Here is an 18,918-nt window from a genome sequence, read left to right as displayed (position 1 = left end):
TACAAAAAAAAAAAAGCAGATACGCGTTTCAGCGGAACACCTTCGTCAGTGTAAGGCGGCCGCCATGATGCTAAGCATTTAAATACAAAAAGAAAAGAATACTGCGATCACGTGGGCAATGTCACCACTAAACGCCATCTTAATGTCATGCTTTGGCGTAAATTCATTAAAATACTAAATTCTAAATGAGACACAATATTTTCAAGTAATTCATTGACCATTCTACACAGTTTAAGCCATGATAATTATACAGGCAATTTAGGTGATATGGAAAAATAAACATAAATAGACACTCCCAAAATACACGTGGGGCATTAACTGTCAGTCTCGCACTATTTACAAATTCAAACTGCTGTAGTTCCGTAATTCTATACCATTCTGTTAGGATCTAGCAATCTCTGATGGATATGGTTTCAGATAATACCATCCAGGTTAATCACCAATATTGGAAATATAGCTCTATAGGAACTCACGGTGAAATGAAGTTACAATTCATTATAGCTAGATGCAACACTCAATAAAGCCCTGGATGGGCATTTAGAAAAAGAGAAACGTAAACAACTCATATTTACAGAGAATCAAGTGCGACAAACCCAACAGATAAGTAATCAAGGAACTATAAAGGTTAGTAGAGCTTCAAAAAAAAGGTGACTAAAAATGTGTAAGGCAGTTCATACATTTCTTGATTTTAATGGGCTCTACTCTTTCTGGTATGGAGTAAGTTGTGATCTTCCTGCTATCCGCACAGGCTTTGCATTTGCTGCACGGGTAGAAGCCTGTGAGTCCCTGAATACCTTTACTGATAGGTGGTAAATGGCTTTGGGCTAAGTGGTCTTTGAGTGATCTGGTCTTACGGAAAGTCATGGACAGATAAGAAGAGATATCCCGGCCAATGATGGGGTCTGATTTTAAAATACTCCAATTAGAGTACATGATTTTCTTAAGACTCTTGGCCGCATTGGAGAAGTTGGAAATGAGTCTACGGTTGTTATTCCCTGTACTGTTCTTCTGAGGGGCTTCCTTGATGAGCTCTGTCCTGCTAAAAGTCTCTACCTTATTTCATGCCTCCTTCAACACCTTCTCCTTGTAGCCACGCTCCCTGAATCTTTTAGACAATATGCGCCTGCTTCTACGAAATTCTCAGGTCTGGAGCCGTTTCTTTTATACACAGAAGTTCCCTATAGGGGATACTGTTTTTTAGATTGCTCAGGTGGCTACTACGTGCATGAAGCACTGAATTACCCGCTGTGGGTTTTCTAAACAGTGACGTCTACATAAGTCCATCTGTTACGAAAACCCTAACATCTAGATAAGTGACTTCACTCGCACTAATCTCCCCAGAGAACCTCAAATTCAATGTATTGCTGTTAAGATACTTGATGTAATCCAAAACTGATTCCTCACTTCCTCGCCAGACTATAAAGAGATCGTCAATGTATCGTCTCCACAAAATGGTTTTTTCAACCCAGTGATCACAGGAGTCTGACCAGGCAGCCCGCTTCTCCCACCAGCCAACAAACAAGTTTGCCTAGCTGGGGGCGAAGCAGGCTCCCATGGCCATCCCCCGTTTTTGCCTGTATATCTGCTCCTGAAATATAAAAAATGTTGTTAAACAGGCAAAATTGCAGGAATTCAATCAACATTTCACTGTGGTGGCTGAATCTCGATGGTTGTCGTTTTAAAATCTGGCGAATTGCGTCTATGCCTTGATCATGCGAAATGCTAGTGTATAGACTAGCTATGTCTAGAGTGACCATAAGGAAGTCAGACTCCCATGGGCTCCCTTTGATGTAACGCAGGAAGTCTTTAGTGTCTCTGGTGTAGGAGGGAAGTTACTCGACAAATTGGAAAAGATAAAAATCGATGAATCTTGATATATTCTCAAGTAGCCCACCAATGGAGGAGATTATCGGACGCCCAGGTGGTTTCTCTGCATCTTTGTGCACCTTGGGCAGGTGGTAGAAGGTCGGTAATCTTGGGTACGAGACCTCTAGAAATGTGTACTCCTGCTGCGAAAGCATTCCTCTGTTGTGCCATTTGATATATATATATATCTATATATATATATATATATATAGATATATATATATACACATGAATCATCAAATGTCCAAGCTTTCGAAGGCGCACTCACAGCAAGCCAGCACCAGCCGGTTAGACTTACCAGCAAGCCTCCCCATCGGCACTGGATTAATGAGACAGGACCACACGAAATTGCTCAACGTGATTTTACTGGCAACCTGACGCGTTTCAAAGCAATAGCTTCTTCTTCAGAGGTAACAGTATTCTACAGCAGTCCACAGAGAACTCCATGGGTCACGTGATGTAACCTCAGCAAACTCCGCCTTCAGTAGGATCAGCTATCTCCTTTCACTACACTTTCCAGAATGCAAAGCGTGCACTTAGCACGTCCTACTGTAGGCGGAGTTTGCTGAGGTTACACCATGTGACCCAGCCTACTGCATTCTGATAGCTGTCATCCAAGGAACCTAGTGAACAGCATCTCTTATGGGGAGCTGTTACGTGCAAAATTAATTGCAGTACAGAAAAAGGTTTTTGGGAGGAAATGAAAACTATGTCTATGCGCTTTAAAAGTAGATTATATTCAGAAAAGACAATAAAACAGGCATGTGACAAAATCCAACTAATAGATAGGAAGGATCTGTTCGTAGATAAAGATGAAGACACCAAATCCGGCAATCCAGCACGTTTTATTACAACGTTTAGTAACCAGGCTTGGGAAGTACGACGTTGTTTAAAAAAGTTTTGGAATGTCTTGAAAACAGACAGTATCTTAAAAGAGTATGTAGCTCAGAATCCAAATTTATAGAAAATGTACCGCTCTAGGAGACATGCTATGTAGTAGTAAGTTGAGGGACACAAGTGAGAAACAATTGGTAAAGGGATTCTTTACCTGTAGGGCTTGTAAAGCTTGTAAAAACAGCAATAACATGAAAGAAATAGATTTATGTATACATCAGAAACCGTTTATAATTGATAAACATTTAACATGCAAATCTGATTTTTGTGTTTATGCCCTGATCTGCCCCTGCCCGAAAATCTACTTGGAAGCACCATACATCAGGTGAAAAAACGTGTTCTTGAGCACAGACGAGCTGAGGATAAACAGTATCCGATAGCGAGGCATTTCAAAGAAATGCACAATACAAATGTAGATCTCTTGAAGTACTGTGCATTAGATAGGATTCCGAAAGAGGAGGGAATCGCCCAAAAGAACTCAGGTGCCGTGAATCCAAAATGATTATATATAAAGTACAAGACGATGTATCCCCTAAGGTTAAATAAGGATGAAGAACTTTCAGTTCATTTGGGATAATTAAGTGCACTGTCTTAAGAATTTAAGTAGCCTGTAATTTGTTTGTATATAATTTTAATAGATGAATACTGATCATTTGTATATATATATATATTTTTTTATTATAGGAGACGGCGACACCATCTGTTAAAAATGGGAAATTGATAAGAAGCTAGTGTTGCCAAATACAGTTATAAGCCCACAGGGGCAGAATTGTAAATATTGTATATATTGCAAGTTGTTAAGGAGAATACTAGTAATTTTGTTTTGGAACTGTATTCAGTTAGCCCACTGGGGAATATTCATTTAATTTTGAAAATGTATAAATATTATGGAACTGAATTATGAAATATCAAATAATGATACAACGGTTTCTAAAATATCTCAATATACGAGCTCTCTATAAGAAGATAGTAATATTTTCATGGATTTGTATAACACTACAAAATGGATGCTATTTTCACCGAACCATTGATGTGGTGTAGTAGTCCAATGTTTATGTCTAAAGTTTTTGGTGATGTCTTTCACATACTTTTTTGTTTATATACTTTATTGAAACAAATTAAATTGACCCGTGACAAAGGAGCTGGGCTCCGAAACGTGTTGGGCAAGGATTTGTCGATGATGGAAATAAAATAAAACTTTCACGCATATGGAGTTTGGGCTCGGTTCTTTCGGAAAGCATACACGAAGGATTTGTACAATATATATATTATATATTTATATAGGCCGACACAGTAGCACAGCAAGGTAGGAACCCTGGGGAGATATATATATATATATATATATATACACACCCATAGATCTCCCCAGGGGTCCTACCTTGCTGTGCTACTGTGTCGGCCTAAAGGATGACGTTGGGCCTGAACTTTATACAGAGATATTATACAAGAGACTGTAGTCCTGCTGTGCTTCCAAGAAACCTCATGCATAATGTATGAGATTCGGACTAGGGAAAAACCCACTTTCTGAGTGCAGTGTTGTGTGTAGGTAAAAGGTCAGTCCCTAAGAACCGGTATGTATGTAATGTAGGGAAGAATATATGTTAAAGGTTGAAATGTTACCTGTGCCTATATAGGGTACCTATATGAAATACAACACATTCTGTGCATCTAGCTTTCATTTGCATTCATAACCCAACTGAGGTTCCATTCCCAAATGCTAGTCTTATCTTTACATCAGGATAACAGAACCCTTCTAGGGCCTATTTCAATCGCATGACAAAGTCATTAAGTATAAAGTAAGCCTTGTGCTGGGAGAAATTCACTCACTGTCCACAAGACTCCTTGGAACTGGGTCCTCACAAAATACGCAGCACACCATTTCAAGTAGCTGAAACTGATTTAAGCCAGGATTTTCACATAACATGTAAGAGTGGTAGGGGTTTGTTTGCCTTGTATCTCAGTGGGTTCTTAAATGCTAAAAAAATACAATGTTCAGACAAAAGGGGTATGTAGAGTACACAATACACATAACCAAACAATTATTCTTTTTTCAGATTGTGTTCTCAGGGAGACCCTCCTGGCGGACACCTGTTCGGGTTTGTGAAATTCATAAACTCAGTGAGTTTAAAACTTCAAGTGGGTTACCTGCCTTACCTGGGGCTAGAAGTAACTTGCATGGTTTTTTTAGAGAGTGGGTTGTGTGTATGGGTGTGTGGTAGGTCATGGGGGTACATCGAGCGGGCTTGGTAGCATGCAGTGTGTTGCCTCTTTTACAATAGTACTTTAAATCGTTACCGTTGGTGAACGAGTGACTGATGCTCTATAATCCCGAGGGGATGGAGTCTAGAACTTGGGCATAAGCATAGCAGATACATTGTTACTGCCACAGTTGCATGAACAATTTTTAACACATCACGAGTAATACTGTTGATAGAGACGCTGTAAACAAACAGGGGCTGGGAGAGTGAGTGATTGAAAGAATGTGTGTTTCTATCAACTCTATCTGCTCCTTTTCAGTAAATGTTTTCCCGCATTATTGTGATCAGCCTCCACTCATAAGTTAGAAGACTTGGAAGAGTACGGATCCTGATGACCTACTCTCCTCTGAGGGTCCTTTGACCGGATTACGGAAGGGCCAACAGTGGCACTGATCGCGACAGTCCTGACGAAGACCGGGGTGACCTTTTTAGGCACAATTCCAGCGGTCGAAACATGTTGACTTCAGCAGTGGTAGGAGGGAAGTCTTGAAGAACTTCATTTTCTCAACAAGACATATCCCATCATTTTCTTATTTTTAATCCTGGTAGGGGTACCTAATTGTGTTCAATAAAGTAATTCTTTCTATTGGCACCCTTAATCAGTTTTAATCACTTCCCTATACTGCACCTTTTTGTTACACTATCAGTTCCAGCCACAGGGTGTTTCGCACACGCTTTTTCCCTTATCTTGTGTTACTCGTTTTATGTGTTGATATTATTTGGTTGTACGTCTTGTAGTGTGGAATTTATTAATTTTCCCCCTCCCTAATGCTCCATCCTGGATGTGGCTACACCAGGGCGTTTGTAGCAGGCCCTATGATGAAGCATGTTACATGCTTCGGTATTTGAGTGAGGGCAGTTTTTCCAAACTGAGAAATTTTTCTTGGTTATGTGTATTGTGTACTCTACAAACCCCTTTTGTGTGAACATTTGATTTTGTTTGGGGGCCTGGGGTAGTAGAGTTTAAACAGTAATGGCCCTCTCCCCTTCTTTGTGTTAAGTAAAAAAATAAAATACAGTCATTGCTGGTTCCTTCCCGTTATTGCCGACAGGGTGTACTAATTCCCTAAACAAGATGACCACGTCGAATGGACTCATTTACAGAAATCTAATTAAATTTGACACGTAAACCAGTTAAAACAGAAGCCTTGCCCCTTGCCATTCCTAGGATAGTGGCAGTAACATCATTCACTGTGGTTTCTAAGGCTAAGAACTTTACTTCCTCCTTGCAAGCAGCATGCTGGTCTCATTCACTTTATGATCTATCCCTACTATAGGGCTTAATAGAACATCTCTAATTCCATGTAATGTTGCTTTACCAGTCAGTCGTTGCCTCCGAAAGCAACTCTAATGTATGAGGTGCCCATCTTGTTGCTGGTCATCTATGCACGCCTGATTTATCACTCCCCATACACATCATACTCTCTACGTTCACATTTACACACTATGAGACATAGCAACTTAGATTCTGAATGCAGCAATGTGTGCTTCAAAATTCACTCTCTTTCTCAGCTACGCTTTCTCTCATCAGCCAGTGTCTGTGGTTCTTTCATTTTACTGGTCAGTGACCTGGTGAAACCTGTCTGTGCTGCCACGTTCACAACACTTGTAAAGTGCCTGAAAGATTTCCAATAGGAAGTAGAGGAGCTAGTGGAGTAGGTGTGCAGCAACAAGCTGGGCATTGTGTCTTTGACACCACCATCAGACGGAGGGATGACTAACATTCAAGGCACTGTCACAACAATCTAGTCAGTCAAACCTAGGGCTCGAGTCGGGGTACCACGCGGGTGGACGGCGTCCCCCCACTTATTTTACCGGGTGGACGTCGTCCCCCCTGCCAAACAGCTGGACTTCACTCTTTGGCCTCTCTTGTCATTATCTGCGAGGGGCGAATGATAATTTGCACACAGTCTCCCGCGGATCTCGGCGCCGGTGCTTCCCTGGGTTTGTTAATTTCGAGAGGACACCATTATCTTTGCGGAGGGGAGGCAATGAGCGTGATGGTGCAAGCCACCTTTCGTGGCGTCACTTTCTGTTGTGACGTCACTTCCGGTGACAGAGTCACCCCACTTCCTTTTTTTAGGACTTGTGCCCTGGTCAAACCCAAAGGTTAACAGTGGAGCACAACCCATGAAAACAAGGGTTAATTCATCCTGGCATGTGTACTGTCAACATCTTAGCAAAGTTTAAGTTTATTTTTATTTGCATAATTACTTAAAACCATCGCAATAAATATCAGCAACAATAAAACAGTTAAAAAACGTAACTAGTCCTGTGTTATATTTTTGTAAAACTAGGACCTTTCTTATGTATTACAGTAAAACATGTATCCTTTAAAATGTACAATAACATTTACTTAAAGGAGTTTTGAGTTTGTTGTACTAAAGTAAAACGGAACTAAACAGTGTTCCTGAAGGTAAGTACCTTGTTCAAAGGCAAGACTGAGGCAGAGCTGATCTGGTTTTGAGATAACTTTAAATTGGTTAATTTATGTATTAATAGCTTAGCAATGGGCATAATTTCATGCCTCACTTGTTATGCACCTTACACTACCCTGAGAGCCACAGAATCTTTAGCATCTGTAGTGTATTGTATCTTGGTTACTGGTCGTTCTATTCTCGTGCTAGCTATTCTGTTTAGTGTGCACATGCCTGTGCATGTGCACAGAATGTATTTATGTATTGGTTTAAATGTGGAGTCGCTTTCTGATGCCTGGTGTCCGTTGTGGAGTCAGTTACCGCTTGGACTCCTGGCTGATGAGACGCTCCTCCTGTGATTGGAAACCTACAATAAACTACTACTTGGAATACATTCTTTTCTCAAGTGTTTCTTTAAGGACTTCCTGTCCTCTACAGCATCACACCCAAACTAGTGTCCTAGAAACAACGGCATTCGCCTGGGCATGCAGGTTTCCTCCCCTGAAAGACTACTAGCTAAAGGGATCTCAGAATTCAGGTTCATCGAGCTTGGATTCAGGTAGATTAAATCTATGCGGTGTCCCACCACACAAGGTACCCATCTCTCATCTTACTTGGTCGCTTAACTTTTGAGAGATTACCCTTCAGGGCAGCTGTCTGCTTATTACGATAAAATGATTCCGGCAAAACTGATGTAAGTGGTATGGAAAGCCCGACGCCTTCCTTCTGTTCAGTGTAATGTGCTCCACCCCATGTAGCCGTCCATCCTGCACATTCACTACTTGAACATGTTCCTGGCACAACTGTTGTAATATATGTTGACCTCTTAAGAAAAATTCAGACAAAAAGATTGGAGGCGAACATCTGTGGGTGTGAATTAGATATAAATCTAGATTGCATAATCTTTCGACTACCTCAGGGCAAATATTCTAATCTCAGCACATCGGTATTGCGCCCTTGTTTTCTACCCCTCTCCCCAGTACTAAACAGTGGAATTAAACCAACATTTCCCACTGTGAACATGTCCAGATGGAAAAGTGGCTGCGTAGTCAAAAAAACAAAGACCGTTATTAAAACATAACGTCACTCAAGTAGGCACACACAGTACTACAGAGGCCAAGACCCGGGCCGCGCGCGTTGGGCGCTCTTATGTGAACAGGCCAGTGGCTGGTGTGCCCACTGCCCAGCCATTACTAATATGAAAGCCAAACAGAGCAACTCTGGCACCACAAAAAAACCATACCGTTCTTGTGTGAAAAGGAGATTTTCCAATAGATTCTCGCGACAGTCGGGGTACCACGCGGGTGGACGGCACTCCCCCACCACTTATTTTACTGGGAGCTCAGTGTTAGAAGTGGGCGGGGACGGAAGGGCACGGCGTGCCCTTACTTCTTAAAATTATGTTAGTCCGTTCCCCTACTTCTTAGTTTTGAAAGAGCGTACCGGGGACTGTAAAATTGCCATACTTTAAAGTACACCTTTTTTTCTTTTTCACGCATGAGTGGTGCAACGTGAATATTCAGAAGGCCTCTGCACTGCGCCCGGCCTCCTCCCCTTCCCCGCTGGGTCTAATGGGCCTGCAAAGTGAGACTGAAAGGGCCATCAGTGTAGCATAGTGCGAAAACGGCTACTCTGATGGCCCTGCGGCTGCTGTGAGCCTGTGATCACACCTCATTTGAGAGGACGCTGCCAGCAAATTTACATGCCAATTTAAAGCTGCTATTAGTTGGGTTTTGTGGCAGTGATATTCACAGTGTTTACCTGCTGAAGCAACGTTCATCAATGCCTACCAGACTGTTTCCCGGCAATCTCGGCCCGGAGGTGCACCGGGGCCGTTTTCACGCCACTTCTAGTTCTGTTGACAGTTGTCCTCCCCATACAGGCCCCGGTGTAACACACACCATTCCAAAGATGTTTGAGAAACCCAAGGGCAAGAGTGGTTTTGCACCCATAACCAAACGAGTAAGCTCATATTTGGAAGCATTATTTACACCACCTCCTGACCCATGTGCACATGATTTGGCAGATTTAATAATTGCATGTACTAACAGATTCGCCCCCCTGCAAAGCCCCATTGATAATGACGCCATCTGAGCAGACAAATCTTTTCCAACTCAAGCAATGACAGCCCCGGCGTTTGACCCCAGTATTTAGGAGTCTGTTAGTGATTTAAGAAAATATTCCAATGTTCTGAAGTCTATGATTGGTGACCTTATGGGGATGATGAAGGGCAGGAGCAGTGATGGGGCAGGAGCAGTGATGGGACAGGAGCAGTGATGGGGGAGGAGCAGTGATGGGGCAGGAGAGGCGACAGGGCAGGAGAGGAGACGTGGAAGGAGAGGCAATAGGGCAGGAGAGGTGACCGGGCACAAGAAGTGACGGGCAGGTGACATGACAGGCAGGTGATGTGACGGGCAGGTGAGGTGATGGGCAGGAGAGGTGACGGGGCTTGAGCTAGAGCAGTAACCGGGTGTGAGCGGTGAAAGGACAGCAGCGGTGAAAGGACAGGAGAAGTGAACGGGGCAGGAGCAGTGAACGGGACAGCAGAAATGAACGGGGCAGCAGAAATGAATGGGGCAGGAGCAATAAACGGGGCAGGAGCAGTGAACGGGGCAGGAGCAGTGAACGGGGCAGGAGCAGTGAACGGGGCAGGAGCAGTGAACGGGGCAGGAGCAGTGAACGGGGCAGGAGCAGTGAACGGGGCAGGAGCAGTGAACGGGGCAGGAGCAGTGAACGGGGCAGGAGCAGTGAACGGGGCAGGAGCAGCGACAGGGCAGGAGAAGCAACAGGGCAGGAGAAGCAACAGGGCAGGAGAGGAGACGTGGAAGGAGAGGCAACAGGGCAGGAGAGGTGACCGGGCACAAGAAGTGACGGGCAGGTGACATGGCAGGCAGGTGATGTGATGGGCAGGTGATGTGACGGGCAGGTGAGGTGATGGGCAGGAGAGGTGATGGGCAGGAGAGGTGACGGGGCAGGAGAGGTGACGGGGCAGGAGAGGTGACGGGGCAGGAGAGGTGACGGGGCAGGAGAGGTGAACGGGACAGGAGCAGTGAACAGGACAGGAGCAGTGAACAGGACAGGAGCAGTGAACCGGGCAGGAGCAGTGAACGGGGCAAGAGCGGTGAGCGGGGCAGGAGCGGTCAACATGGCAGGAGCGGTGAGCGGGGCAGGAGCGGTGACCAGGGCAGGAGCGGTCAACAGGGCAGGAGAGGTGACAGGGCATGAGCTAGAGCAGTAACCGGGTGTGAGCGGTGAAAGGACAGCAGGGGTGAAAGGACAGGAGAAGTGAACGGGGCAGGAGCAGTGAACGGGGCAGGAGCAGTGAACGGGGCAGCAGAAATGAACGGGACAGCAGAAGTGAACGGGGCAGGAGCAGTAAACGGGGCAGGAGCAGTGAACGAGGCAGGTGCAGTGATAGGGCAGGAGCAGCGACAGGGCAGGAGAAGTGACAGGGCAGGAGAGGCAACAGGGCAGGAGAGGTGACCGGGCACAAGAAGTGACGGGCAGGTGACATGACAGGCAGGCAGGTGATGGGATGGGCAGGTGAGGTGATGGGCAGGAGAGGTGATGGGCAGGAGAGGTGATGGGCAGGAGAGGTGACGGGGCAGGAGAGGTGACGGGGCAGAAGAGGTGACGAGGCAGGAGAGGTGACGGGGCAGGAGAGGTGACGGGGCAGGAGAGGTGACGGGGCAGGAGAGGTGACGGGGCATGAGCTAGAGCAGTAACCGGGTGTGAGCGGTGAAAAGACAGGAGCGGAGAAAGGACAGGAGCAATGAAAGGACAGGAGCAGTGAACGAGGCAGGAGCAGTGAATGAGGCAGGAGGTGCGAACGGGGCAGGAGCAGTGAAGGGGGCAGGAGCAGTGAAGGGGGCAGGAGCAGTGATGGGGCAGGAGAGGCGACAGGGCAGGAGAGGAGACGTGGAAGGAGAGGCAACAGGGCAGGAGAGGTGACTGGGCAGGTGACATGACAGGCAGGTGACATGACAGGCAGGTGACATGACAGGCAGGTGACATGACAGGCAGGTGACATGACAGGCAGGTGACATGATGGTCAGGAGAGGTGACGGGGCAGGAGAGGTGACGGGGCAGGAGAGGTGACGGGGCAGGAGAGGTGACGGGGCAGGAGAGGTGACGGGGCAGGAGAGGTGACGAGGCAGGAGAGGTGACGAGGCAGGAGAGGTGACGAGGCAGGAGAGGTGACGGGGCATGAGCTAGAGCAGTAACCGGATGTGAGCGGTGAAAGGACAGGAGCGGTGAAAGGACAGGAGCGGTGAAAGGACAGGAGCGGTGAACTGGGCAGGAGCGGTGAACGGGGCAGGAGCAGTGAACGGGGCAGGAGCAGTGAACGGGGCAGGAGCAGTGAACGGGGCAGGAGCAGTGAACGGGGCAGGAGCAGTGAACGGGGCAGGAGCAGTGAACGGGGCAGGAGCAGTGAACGGGGCAGGAGCAGTGAACGGGGCAGGAGCAGTGAACGGGGCAGGAGCAGTGATGGGGCAGGAGCAGTGATGGGGCAGGAGAGGCGACGGGGCAGGAGAGGCGACAGGGCAGGAGAGGAGACGTGGAAGGAGAGGCAACAGGGCAGGAGAGGTGACCGGGCACAAGAAGTGACAGGCAGGTGACATGACAGGCAGGTGACGTGACGGGCAGGAGAGGTGACGGGGCAGGAGAGGTGACGGGGCAGGAGAGGTGACGGGGCAGGAGAGGTGACGGGGCAGGAGAGGTGACGGGGCAGGAAAGGTGACGGGGCAGGAGAGGTGACGGGCAGGAGAGGTGACGGGGCAGGAGCAGTGAACAGGACAGGAGCAGTGAACAGGACAGGAGCAGTGAACAGGACAGGAGCAGTGAACGGGGCAGGAGCAGTGAACGGGGCAGGAGCGGTGAGCGGGGCAGGAGCGGTGAACAGGGCAGGAGCGGTGAACAGGGCAGGAGCGGTGAACAGGGCAGGAGCGGTGAACAGGGCAGGAGCGGTGAACAGGGCAGGAGCGGTGAACAGGGCAGGAGCGGTGAACAGGCCAGGAGAAGTGGCGGGCCAGTAGAAGTGACGGGCCAGGAGAAGTGACGGGCCAGGAGAAGGGAGGGGTCGGGGGAATTGACGAAGTAGGAGTGTTGATCGAGCATGAGCAGGAGTACTGACTGGACAGGAGCAGTGAAAGGGCAGGAGTAGGCGTTTCCCAGGGCGACTAGAAGGGTAGGGGGCCAGTTTAGTTTGGGAGGACCGGTTTTGTACAAGTGCAGGAGTTTTAAAACCACTGCAAAGTTATTTGTATATTCAGCAGGTTTCGGTCAACAATACAAGTGCCAAGATAACTTTGGTGATCAATGTACCTGCTGGAGGGAGATGGGAGCATGTTTTGTCTAGTGGCTATTTTACTCATCTAAGGTAGTGAAGAGGGGTAATATGCCTGCTGCAAAGAACATATACCATGCATATCAAAGAGCAATATGTTATGTGTATAGTTCAGTGGGTACTGCTTTGTGTTCACTTCCCGAATGAAAGGACACTTGAATACATATGGCCTGGCAATTCGGGCTGGACTGTTCACATTGGGCGCAGGATCAAGACTGATTTGCATATGGCTGGGTCCAAACTGGAATGGCATGGTGAGCAAAAAATGATGGATTTAAGCCCCAATCTCTGAACTGGGGTGAATGTATGACCTTGTTCTGCATTCTGTCCATCAATTGTTCTTTTTGCATATGTCACCCCGAGTGGGACAGGTATGCTTAGACATGAGTCCTGTGCTCTCCATGCCAATGGAATCAAGCTATCCTGGCTGATGAGGGCTGAAAGCCTGAAACCGGTCCTAGGATGCTTGTTTACAGTCCAGGGAGGACCTGGCCTGGCAGTTCGGGCTACACTGTTCTCATTGGGCACAGGATCAAGACTGATTTGCATATGGCTGAGTCCAAACTTAAATCGCATGTGAGCAAATAAACAATGGATTTAGGCCCATCTCTCTGTACTGGGGTGAATGTATGATATTGCTCTGCATTCTGTCCACCAGTTGTTCTTTTTACTATATTATGATTGAGCAGCCAGCGGGCTGACATGAATATGAAGGAGCCTTTGTGGGTTTCTGTGAGTCTAGATTCTCCTGAAGAGTCCCTTTCTCTTCTGAGCCCTGCTTAACACATGTGTATAGGAGGAGCCCTGCATTCATGACCTCAATGTTTGAGACAAAAAATAATCATGGATGTCTGAACAATGAGAGTAAAAGCATTAAGGTAACATGTTGTTCCTGCTTATATTTCACATGCTTTACATAAACCTGTATTCCCTATGAGTGTTTGCTTTTTCCTGAATTAAACCTCAAATAAACATATCCATTCTTTTAATTAAATAACGTTATAAGCTGTAACTGGTCAGTGAAATGCTAAACGTACTAAAAATTGGTATGTTTTGCTATTTCTAGCCACACCCCTGACTCCGCCCACTGATTCAATCTTCGGTTGTTCCCGCCCCCTGATTCTCCACCCACAGTTCCCCTACTTTTTTTCCCCCACTTCGACCACTGTGGGAGCTCGATATATAAACTGCAACTGAGACTGAGTGCAAGCCACCTTTCGTGACGTTATTTCCTGTCGTGACGTCAGCGTCCCCCCACTTCTTTTTTTTCTTAGGACTTGTGCTGCCCTGGTCTTAATTCGCTAGAGTCTAATGCTAAACACGTACGTTCAAAGGAAAGCCACCCATGGAAACGGAACACCCACCCTCACCCTCACCCTCACTCAAGGGGGAGCAGTCCCATGACGTGCAGCGGCCCTGATGAGAACTGGGAAGGGAGGGACTAAGTGCAAGGTCTGGGAGTGACAATAGATCGCAGGTAGGTGCGGCGGGGATGGGAGGAGAAAGAAACATCTAGATAACATGATAACATCTAATGTGTTAGGTTTCGAGTCAATCTAAACAGCACATTTGGATGGTGATTATTTTGGTGTAACACGCAATGCGATCCTTTTTAACACCCTCCACGCGTCCTGGTACTTTGTAGTTAGTACCTACAGGGCTCAGTCAATGTTAGAAATCCGCTGGCCAAGATTAAGTGGGAGCTCAGTATGTGACTGTACGAAAGAGAGGAGTCCTGTTTGAGTTGCTAGAGTAGAGCAGTCTGATGATGCGTGACTTCAGGGTCAAAGGTCGATGCTCCTGGCAACACCTGGAAATTGGTTGCCCAATAGGCAAACGCATACTGTTCAGGGGGACTGTATAGTTAATAACATTACCTCCTCGTTAGTCTTCCTCGCCCCCTGAGTTACAAAGTGAGCTTTAGCTCCACAACAGAACCCTCCAAAGCAAAAAGAAACCACCTCCCACCCCCTCCCAACATGGCCGACCAGTCCCACCTGACCTCTATAAGAGGCGGGCCGGCCCAACCAATCAGCCTGTTTTTTTTGTTCTGCACGATTCTCTCCAGAGCACTGTTCAGGTAAGATGGGCCGGCGTGAGCTGGCCCTTGGGGTTTAGGGTGGAGGACCTGCTCTAGCGGTCCCTGGTGCCTTAGGCCTACTAATCCCCCCCCCTCTTCCTTCCCCCGGTCCTGTGGGGCCGGTTAGGTGCTGCTCTAGCGTGCCAAGGGTCTACAGGGGGGGGGGCGGCCGGGGGTGTGGAGTGTTTGTAAATGCCAGTGTCTCCCCCGGTCGTTACTAAAGGGCCCTTGCCCGTTGGTGGGCTTCGGGTCCGGCGCTGGTTCCCCTGTGTGTGTGCTGGGGCTCCGGTGGCATTCAATGCGCTGGTCGCATGTGTGAATGTAAATGTTTGCCGTGCATTTGGTACGCAGATTCTGTGTGTTGTGCCTCGCCCGTGGAGGGGCAGGGGTTCATTCACGTGCCTTTGCCCATGGATATATCCCAATGCATTGTGGCGCACAGCCTAGTTGCAGGCAGCACTTCCCCGGGTTAATACCCGAGCCTACGATATTAATGACTTCAATTCTGAGTGAAGTCTCTGAAAGGTGCTGTTGGAGTGCGGGGATTTTGTCTGGGTGCACTACGTGCAGGTAATGGGCCGGGTTGTGTGCCTTATTCCCGGCTGCCATAATTTGCTGCGTCCGTCTATAGGCGTTTGTTCAACACTTGCACTGAGGCCTGGCCGGGGTAGGAGCCTCGGCGTGCAGCACGTACCGGTCGGTCCTACCTCGTTTTCTGCACTGGCTCTCCTTTCCGGCCAGCCTGGGTCTCGGAGGCGCGGCGCTGGTCGCGGCCGCCTCCCTCCGTGCATGTCCTTTCATTCACGGGCGCCTCCCGCCCCTCAGGGGCGGGGTTTGATTGCCGCCAGGTGCGGCCATTTGAAAATTGACACGGCCCTCTCCTGCTGGCGCTGCGTTTTTGACGCGGCTTGCGTGGGAAGGAGCTAAGGCGCGTTGTTGAACAGACAGCCCTCGCAGGCCAGGGTTCGAATCCTGCCAATGCGTCTGTGTCTACGATCCTCGGTGAGTGCATTTCTTCTCTGTGGATTCCGTTTGCCAGTGCACTTCTATTTGGGGTTTTGGCTCAGGAGCGCTTTGCGCGTTCTTTTCGGGGAACGGCATGGGGACTGCTCGAGATTCTGTGGTCCTTCTTCTGGCACCCTGGGAGCCCGTGTTTTCCTCCTGTGCATGGGCCGTCAGGATGCGCCGGGCTCAGGTGTGTTGGCACTGCTGGGAACTCCTCGGGGTGGCGGATGTGTCCCCCCTTCTGTCGCAGTCTGAGGGCTCCCCCGGTTTTCCGGCGCTTTCCCTTCTAGGGGTCTTTGCGAGGCGGGGTGCCCCGCCCCCTCCTGGCTTTGTCTCCCTCTCGGTACCCGGGGGGGGGGGGGAGTATGGCCCACTGGTGGGTAGGGCAGGCCCAGGGGCTGTGGTCTGGCCCGGGACCTGGGTTCGGTTCCTCGGCGGATCTGGGGTGCGATTTAGTCCGGGGTCCGGGTTCGTCGCGCCTCGGGCCTTTTCCATTCATGGAGTCCCGCTCTGCTTCCCTGGGCAATTGCTTGCTTTTTCTCCGCATTCGGCCCCCACAATGCTTTGGATGCCTGGCCTCCTCCTCGGGGGTGTCCGGGACTAAGGAGCTGTAGCTCATAGGTTAGTCTTGTGCCTTTGGTGCGGACAGCCCTCACAGACCACGGGTCGAATCCTGCCGATGCTGTAGTGGTATCCCAAGGTGAAAGTTTCGCCTCAGGGGGTTAGACGGGATGAGTCTACAGCTGCTGGCGTCCAAGCGCCTTGTGCCCTTGCGGGGGTGTAGTACGCTGGTCTTGTCTCAAGTTGCGCTACTGGGAAGTGTGACAGGACCCCTACGCGGGGAGGGCACACTTACTTAGTGTTTCGTTCCTGTTTGGAGCTTGCATTTGCCTCCCCCGGCGGCGGGGGTTGTTCCCGGGGTTTCCCTGGGGGCGTTCTCTGCGCAAGTCTCCGGGATCCCGTCCTCTACCTGCGTCCGTTGACCCGCCCTTGCAGGGGTGGGGTCCTTCGGCCATTCCACCCGGATTTCAGGGTGTCGGTCGGGGCGGTCAGGTTTTGGCTCCCGGGCCCGGGTGTCGGTTTTCCGGTCTCGTACTGGTACTGCCGCTCCAATTTTCGCCCCTGGATCCTAGCTTTCGGCCCTCTCACTCCTGGGGGTTCCCTGGGGGGGAAGGGGGCTGTCGCCTCCGTTGCGTCCCGTCTTGGGCCGTGGCTGTCACGGTTCTTGGGATCTTCGGGCTGGCTGGCCGGTGCCCGGTCTTGCTGGTCTTGCGGTCTTTCCACGGGGTCCCCCCTTCCCGACGGGTTCGGAAGCCACCTCCTTCCCTTGTCTATTCTGTGGACCTTGGGTTGGCCTGGGAGGCCGGACTGCGAGTGGGGGTCCCCACTCTCGGTTGCGGGTGCCTCTGTTGGGCTTGCCTTCTGACCCGTGGGTTGGCCCGGTGCTCATGACCCACCTGGTGGATCTTCTTCGCCGGGAGGGAGTCCTGGTGTTCCCTGTCTGGGCAATTGATACAGCCCGGCCTCATCTTTTTCGTGGGTGAGGCATCACGTCAGGCGGGGTCTCTCCTCCGTCGGCTCCCTGTTCTATGTGCGGTGGTCCCTTCGGTTCCTGTCTCGGGCTTGTCCTCCTTCGGGGGTCAGGTGCCTGGACCCGGTACTTCCCTCTGGGTCAGTCAGGGGGGTGGGGGGCCATCCTTTGGCGCCGGGTCGTTTGGGGGTCGTTGGGATCTCCGGCGGTCGCGCAGCTCCTCGTGCTTCGGGTGTTGCTGGCAGTCCTCCTGGCCTGCCGCCTTGGCACCTATGCTTCGATGTCCCCATGTATTGGCCGTACTCACTTCGGCAACTCATATACAAAAGTTGGGGCAATTCTGAGGGGATTGGCGTGGCCCCTGCGCAAGGTGGACTCGCATGTTCGTGAGGCGTTCCAAATAACGGGTCAGTCGCCCTGGAAGTGTCGGTTTCGCCGGTCCTGTCCCTTCGGGCCATCCTTCCCCCGGGGTCCGGCTCTGTGACGGCTCGACTATGTCGGATCTTCCTTCGTTGCCTTGTCTCGCCCTGTCCCGGTGGTGTTTCGGCGCCTGGTGCCTCGGCTCGGTCTGCCTCCGGGGGATCGGTTCTGGGTGGGGGACTCGGCCCTCCGGCCCGGGTTCTACTCCTCCTTCCGGGTCCTTATTGCCCGGTCTTTCGCGGGACCTTTCAGTCTGATGTATGCGTTTCCCCCGTGCCCTCTGATTTCGCGGGTCCTCGGCTGGATTCGCTTGGGCAGGGCCGGGGTGCTCCTGGGTGCTCGCCTCGGCAGCGCATGGACTTGTTTTGGAACATTGCAGAGGAGAGGTGCCTGGCACCCGCGCGTGGTTGCCACGCCTGTCATGGTACTTTCCTGTTTTTGGTTCCCGACGGGGTCCACCGCCCCGGGTTCCCTCTCCTTTGGCGAGCGGGCGGGTCGAGCCTCCGGGCCGATCCCGGATATTCCCATACCGTGGTGGGGTCCCCCGCTCTCGGCGTCGGGGTTGAGCCGGCTCTTGTCGGCTGGCCTGCCTCCTTGTGCAGGTCTGGCTCTGGAGCGGATGTCGCTGCTGGCTCGGGGGTTGTGGCTTTGCTGCTGGGTTCCCGCAGGTCTTCCAGGGCTCGCTTCGGCAGCACATTTACAAAATCTGGAACGATACAGAGAAGATTGGCACGGCTCCTGCGCAAGGGTGAGACGCAAATTCGTGGAGTGTTCCATGTTAGTGGAGAAGTGTGGCTCAGGGGTTGGAGGCAGCAGTCCCGGTAGCTGAGATTGGTCCTGGGCCAGGGTTCAGATCCCCGCCTCGGTGGGTCTTGGGCTTAATAACTTCCATGGACTCGATAATTCTCATTCCGGTGCCTACTCGTCTCACGTGTTCACTCTGCAACTCTGGGCAATTGCTTACTTAATCTCCACTAGGGCCCCTGGCGGCGGGATGCCTGACTTTCACCTGGTATCCTGCTGGGGTTGTCTCACAGGGGAATACCAGGACGGGTTCCCAAGGCATGCACCTTGATGCCTTTGGGTGTTACGTGCGCTAT

At 50.0% G+C, this 18,918-nt stretch overlaps 1 protein-coding gene and 2 non-coding genes across 3 annotated transcripts in view; 2 read left to right on the top strand and 1 right to left on the bottom strand.

Annotated features, from left to right (window-relative positions):
• The window catches only part of WDR70 (WD repeat domain 70), a 1,742,574-nt gene that overhangs the window by 1,356,987 nt on the left and 366,669 nt on the right, over positions 1-18,918 (bottom strand). The window lies entirely within an intron of this gene.
• LOC147726429 (U6 spliceosomal RNA) lies at positions 17,698-17,804 on the top strand. Its single transcript, XR_015309703.1, has one exon. It is a non-coding gene; the product is annotated as a U6 spliceosomal RNA (small nuclear RNA).
• On the top strand, positions 18,495-18,601 carry LOC147726428 (U6 spliceosomal RNA). Its single transcript, XR_015309676.1, has one exon. It is a non-coding gene; the product is annotated as a U6 spliceosomal RNA (small nuclear RNA).

Source organism: Lissotriton vulgaris, chromosome 3_1, assembly GCF_964263255.1.
Source record: "Lissotriton vulgaris chromosome 3_1, aLisVul1.2, whole genome shotgun sequence".
NCBI classification, from domain to species: Eukaryota; Metazoa; Chordata; class Amphibia; order Caudata; family Salamandridae; genus Lissotriton; species Lissotriton vulgaris.
This window is presented reverse-complemented; position numbering and strand designations above follow the sequence as displayed.